Source organism: Chelonoidis abingdonii, chromosome 9 (genome assembly GCF_003597395.2).
Source record: "Chelonoidis abingdonii isolate Lonesome George chromosome 9, CheloAbing_2.0, whole genome shotgun sequence".
NCBI classification, from domain to species: domain Eukaryota; kingdom Metazoa; phylum Chordata; order Testudines; family Testudinidae; genus Chelonoidis; species Chelonoidis abingdonii.
The window spans coordinates 45977504-45983503 of record NC_133777.1 but is presented as its reverse complement, the minus strand read 5'-3'; positions in this window follow the sequence as shown (position 1 = coordinate 45983503).

Here is a 6000-nt window from a genome sequence, read left to right as displayed (position 1 = left end):
TGGTAACCAAATGGCAGTTGCTCCAGGTTAATCAAGGCACCTGGAGCCAATTAAGATCTTTCTAGAAGGCAGTAGAGATAGCTACTTGAATTAGAACACCTGCAGCCAATCAAGGCAGGCTAATCAGGGCACCTGGGTTTAAAAAGGAGCTCACACCAGTCAGGCAAGGAGGAGCCAGAGGAAAAGGAGCTTGTGTGAGGGGCTGGGAGCAAGAAGTTGAGAGTGAACTGCTGGAAGATTGAGGAGGACAAGTGTTATCAGACACCAGGAGGAAGGTCATGTGATGAGGATAAAGGTGGTGTTTGGAGGAGGCCATGGGGAAGTAGCCCAGGGAGTTGTAGCTGTCATGCAGCTGTTACAGGAGGCACTATAGACAGCTGTGATCCACAGGGCCCTGGGCTGGAACCTGCAGTAGAGGGTGGGCCTGGGTTCCCCCCAAACCTCCCAACTCCTGATCAGACACAGGAGTAGCTGATCCAGACTGTGGGTTCCACAAGAGGGGAACATCACTGAGGTGAACAAATCCGCCAATAAGTGCAGGACCCACCAAGATAGAGGAGGAACTTTGTCACAATGGATATTTGTCTACTGGCAACAAACCCCCTTCTACAGAGGCCACCACACAGACTAGGATCTAAACTGTATTAGGACTGGTGACCTAGTGATGTAAAGCACTGTGTTCTGTTACCAGCCACTGGTCATATACTGTCATAAGGAGACTTTTAAAAATTAATCAATCAGTGGTGTTCTAATCTAATTCTCCTCTCTAACTCTCAACAAGAGCCACCAGATTTCTCTAGGAAACCAGCAGCTTGGAGAACAGCTTGGTTCAGTATTCATGACCTTCAGCAAAAAGTTTTATCATAAAAGCTAGGGAGTTGGGAATTTGCTCTCAAATGATTCATTAAAATTGGAAAAATTGACAGGCATTTTGCAGTCACAGTGGGATCCTCTCAGACTTTCTTCCCTTCATTCAGTCATTAACTTTCAACCCCTTCTTGCTGCTCTCTGCATTCTTCCTGGCCCTGGCATTATTCCTGGATGAGTCAGGGGGCTGGGAATTCTGTTGCTGTCTCCATAAGATCACTACATGCATTTCTATATTGCCACATCGATGGGGATTATGTAACTAAAAAATGAAGACCTAGTCAGATAGAGTTTTTAAAATGGGGATTACTGGTGCTGCAGATGAAATGGTGTCTTTGATGCAGTTACAATGATCAGTGTAAATCCTTCTCAGTCTCGGGACTCTTTAACTGATGTACTGAAAGCCTCCTTTGCAGCCCTTATTGTTAGGAGAAACAGAAAAACGTTGAGTGCAGACATCTTAGAGAGGGGAAAAAACACAACCCTGAGCGATAAGCTTGGTACTATTAAGGTATTTGATTATTTTCAAGCACAGTCCCAACACTTCAGCTGAAACCGATATCTTGATACCATCTCTCTTGTCTTTTCTCGGAGATGTGCACTCAGTACTTTGGCTTGGAATAGCTTTTGAAATTACAATCTCCTTCAGAACCTGAGTGGCAGCCTCACAAATCGGGGTCTGTTGGAAAGAACTGTGTAATGAGATTTTGGAAAAGCAGGTGTCTGACATTTCTGCTGTTGTATCTGGAAGTGTCCACAGGCTTCAGGATCACTGGATATAAAGTTCCAGCAGAGGGATAAATAGCCAGGTTTTTTAATAACTAGGTTGATTGCAGTTGTTTTGGAGAAGCCAATTGATTATGAAGTGCTTTGAGATCCTCCAAAGGAAGTTGCTACAGGAAGGTGAGAATTATTAGCCTTTGTCTTTGACACAGGCTAATAGTCTGCAAAACTGTTAAATGTGAAAAATAAGCCTGTTTTGAGTTAGTTCTACCAGCAGGAACCCTTTGGTTTTTTATCCAAAGATCTCAGAGTTCTGTACCAGTAGCTAGCCTCAGAACAGCCGAAGGCAGTAAAGAAATTAACCCTATTTTACACCCATGGGGCCAGGGTCTTATGTGTTAGACCAAATTTTTACCACTCTCCTGGCACAAGTCTTCACAAAAGCCAGCTAATGTGGCCACAGGAAGCTCATCTCCATGTTGGGGGATCCTCAGGTGGCATAGAGACTCATACATACATGCACCTTATGGTGTATGTATCAGCTTGGAAAGAAGGTATGGCCAGGGCTCTGTTGCACCTGGATGATCACTTGTTGTTATGACAGCTCCTTAGAGCCAGTGGCAGCTGGCATATATTAGACCAGCTTTCAGGCTGCTGTGCCTTGCACTGGGGGAATGGATCAGTGCAAGGAAATGCCAGGAGTGGCGGAGCCCAAAAGGTACCAGTGACATTATCCAGGGTACAATCTGGACTATGGACAGCTATGATCCCATAACTTTCCAAACTGGGGTGCCCCTTTCTCTGCTTCGCTGTGAGAACAGCCACTCCTGGTCTGTTCAAACATAGTCCCTGGCATGTAATTGACTCCCAGCTATGTTGTATGAGTTCCATATCCAGTCACTCAAGAACTATATTACAGAGCAACACCAGTAAATTTGTCCCCAGAAATGTGGATCTTGTACTGCCCAGCACCCTCCTGATAATACGAGCTCATATAAAGTCTGTTATTTCGTTATTAGAAAATGATATGCACAACCCTGTTATCCCAAATGGAGGTTTCCAAATACTTCAGTCCAAACACATACTGGTTTAGATAAAACAAGCCTATTCACTTAATCTTTTTCTGTAATTATTACAAGTAATGAGGCATAAGTCAGAATTGGTTACAAAGACATAAAAGGTAAAATAGAAACTAATATCTAGTTTAACAATCTAAGTGAATTTAAAACAAAAGGTTCTCTCTTACATATGGTCTAGCAGCCAGGATCCTTCCCCAGTCCAATGATGCTTCCTTTTTTTTTTTTTTCCCCCCTTCCAGGTGTTGTCAATGCTGTGAGTAGAGATAATGTGCAGAGTTTATTTCCCATTTTTATATCTTTTTCTTCTTTTTGAGAATCATCTCCTGCTGAGGTTCAGGAGACAAGAAGTGTGTGGGATAGGAACTTGCAGCTGTTTCTTTGCCAACATGTAAATTTCTTACTAACCTTCTTCCTGCTGAATAATAGCCAATTAATCAGGTGATATTCCATTTGATCATGTTGACACCTGGCTTGGATGTTGGCTAGCCTTTTGTCTCTGGATGTCTTATACAGTAGAATGTTATAATTTTACAATGGCATCACACTTATTTTACCAGAACAATAATGTTCAGCAGATTATGAGTTTTCAAATTATACCTCACAAGACATACTTTGTACAAAATGTATCAGTCTTATAAAAAGGATGAACATAGGGGCACAGACTGTCCCTTAAAGCCACCTTTGCACATCATTACCCTCCTGAGTTTTACCTTTTGCTCCTCAGCTGGAGCCAAGGAATGGGCTGTGGGAACTAAATACAGGGACTAATTTAAGGACCATTTCTGCTAAGCAAGTGTTTAGTTGTGGTGTAAATGAGAGCTACTTTATTTCACTTGCACCAGGTTGAATATCATTCCATAGAAATTAAGGATCTTAGGGGAGTGAAAACTCCAGAGGTCTTCACTCCCTGAATTTCCTTTTCCAAGTCAAGGGTGGAGTTGAAGTTACATTCTTCCCCTCCAGGACAGAGGTCCAGGCCCCACAACTGAGAAACCTCTTGAGCAGGGTATCCACCAAAGACCAGTGCCGTGCAAACAAAGGTGCTGAGTTTCCACAATGCCTGCCAGCTCCCATGAGAGCCCAATTCCCAAGAAGCCATGCTTCTGTGACCTCCCCACCTGCTGGTGCTCCCCAAATCTCTGTTGGGAAGAGTGACTGTGAAGGGGTGGGACACAGTCAGCATTAACTTGAACTAGGGTTGTCCCATAGGGTTGGTAGGAGAACATTGTCATGGAAAGCAGCTGTCCCCCACCCCACACTCAAGGCCCCAGGTTGCCTCATCCTCACCTGTGTGTCTCATCTCTGAGGGCATCCACTGGGGTCAGAGGAGAGGACAGTACCTCTTGGAGTCGCTACTCCAAAATTCTATTCCCCCCAGAAGGGATCCATGCTTTTTGCTCACATCCATTCATGCAAGGAAAAAATGGTATTTGGCCCACTGAAATTGGAGATGGGAAAGATTTGCTAGGCCCCAACCAATCCATCTCCCATTGTTGTCAATGCAGGATTGTTTCCTATAGTGCATTTCCCAGAGCTTCAGCTACTCCAGTTTTAAATGTCTCCTTTTCTCAGGAGATAGTTCCTTAGCCAGCTACACCTCATTGTCAGGAAGCTGTACCTGAGATTTAGTCAACATTTTCCTTAATTCACCTTCCATTCTATTACTCCTAGTTAAACTCCTTCATATCATACTAAATAACTCCGCTCCTTTCTTGGTGTTTGAACCCTTTAATGATTTAGAGATTATCTTGTGCCTCTAGTCATCTCTGAGCCAACCTTTACATATTTCATTTTAATCTTTCTTCCTAAGTCAGTCACTCCGCCTCCTGAATCATTTGTGTTACTTTCCTCTGAACTTCCTTCAAAATTTGTCAATGTCTTTTTGGTAACAAGGAGCCCAGAACTGAACACAGTATTGCAATTTCACCACTAGGTCATAGCCTATTACCCGAGTCTATTATCCACCCTGTTCATGGTTTGATGCTTCTGCAAACACCCAAGACTGCCCCCCAAATTGCATTGACTTTTCTTTGTTGCCATATTGCATGGAAGACTTGTATCCAGTGTTCTGTCCCATATCTTCCTCAAGTTTCCAGGCCGTGCCCAAGGTCAGACATAAGTATGTTGGTCTGGGATATTTGTGGAAGCCATCCAACTTTTCTTGGCTATCTTGTCTCTGTTACAGTTTGTGGTTTTAATTATTTGTCAGGGTGGAGAGAGCCTAAGCTTCTATGCTTATATGTTTAAATCAGACTACATGCAGCGAGTCACTGGCAGAGCTGGGAGAGAATCCAGGAGCCCTGACTGCCAGTCCTCTGCTCCCTGGGATCTGTTCCTGAGATGCTTGAGCACCTGACAGACCAGGCTCTGCGACTGCATAAACATATCTAAAACTGCTTGCTGTGTGTTGTTTAGGTGGGTCTGAAGAAGTTTCACTAAGAGCAATGGGATGAAACTGCAGTGTGACTAAGGAGCAGTGTGGTCCAGCTGGATTCTGTTCCTAGTACCAGCTAGGTGAACTTAGGCAAGTCAGTTCACCTCTCCGTGCCTCTATTTCCCCTCACATCAGGGAAAGGGTGGATCAGTTTAGACTGAGGCTCAGATCCTCAAAGGTATTTTGGCTCCTAACCCCCATGGGTTTAATTGGCAGTTAAGTGCCCAAATGCCTTTGATGGTCTGGGTCTTTGTGCCCCAGGTTGCAGGCCCCAGCTCATTCTAAACTTTAGAAACCAGTTTCCTAATGGAGACTGTGACAGAACCCTCACTCTAGTGGCCCAGAGCACATGGCTTTAACAAAGATTAGTTGTCCTTTCATTGCATCTGCTTAAAGAGGTTTGCAAATTAATTGTCTGCAGCAAAATGCGTGTTCTCAGCTATGAGTGTGAACCTGGCCACTGCTCCCCTGCTTTGTGTAGCACACTCACCAGGCCTGGACTTTTTTTTTTTTAAACAGGTCAGTCAACATGTAAAGTAGAACCTCAGCTAGTTACTGCAGGTGACAAAATTAATGTCTTGGGTTTCAGCACAAGCTGCTGACACAACCAGGTGGGGACAACTACTTCAATGTTAAAAGCCACTTTTGTGAAGAAACAAAGCAGGGAGGAACTTGAATTTACTTAGAGAGGGTAAGAAACTCCACTTGGCAGCTTCCTGGCTTTGTCCCAGCTTACAAAGCATTTGGGCTAGTCAATTATAACAGAAGAATGAGTCAAAAGGAAGAGTCAAGAATCTGGCCTGCATGGATGTGATGTTCAGGAATATAATTCCATGGGGGTGTAAGCAGGTTCTTGCAGTAGAGCCTGGGTCAGGGGAAAAGGATGTTGGGTGTGAT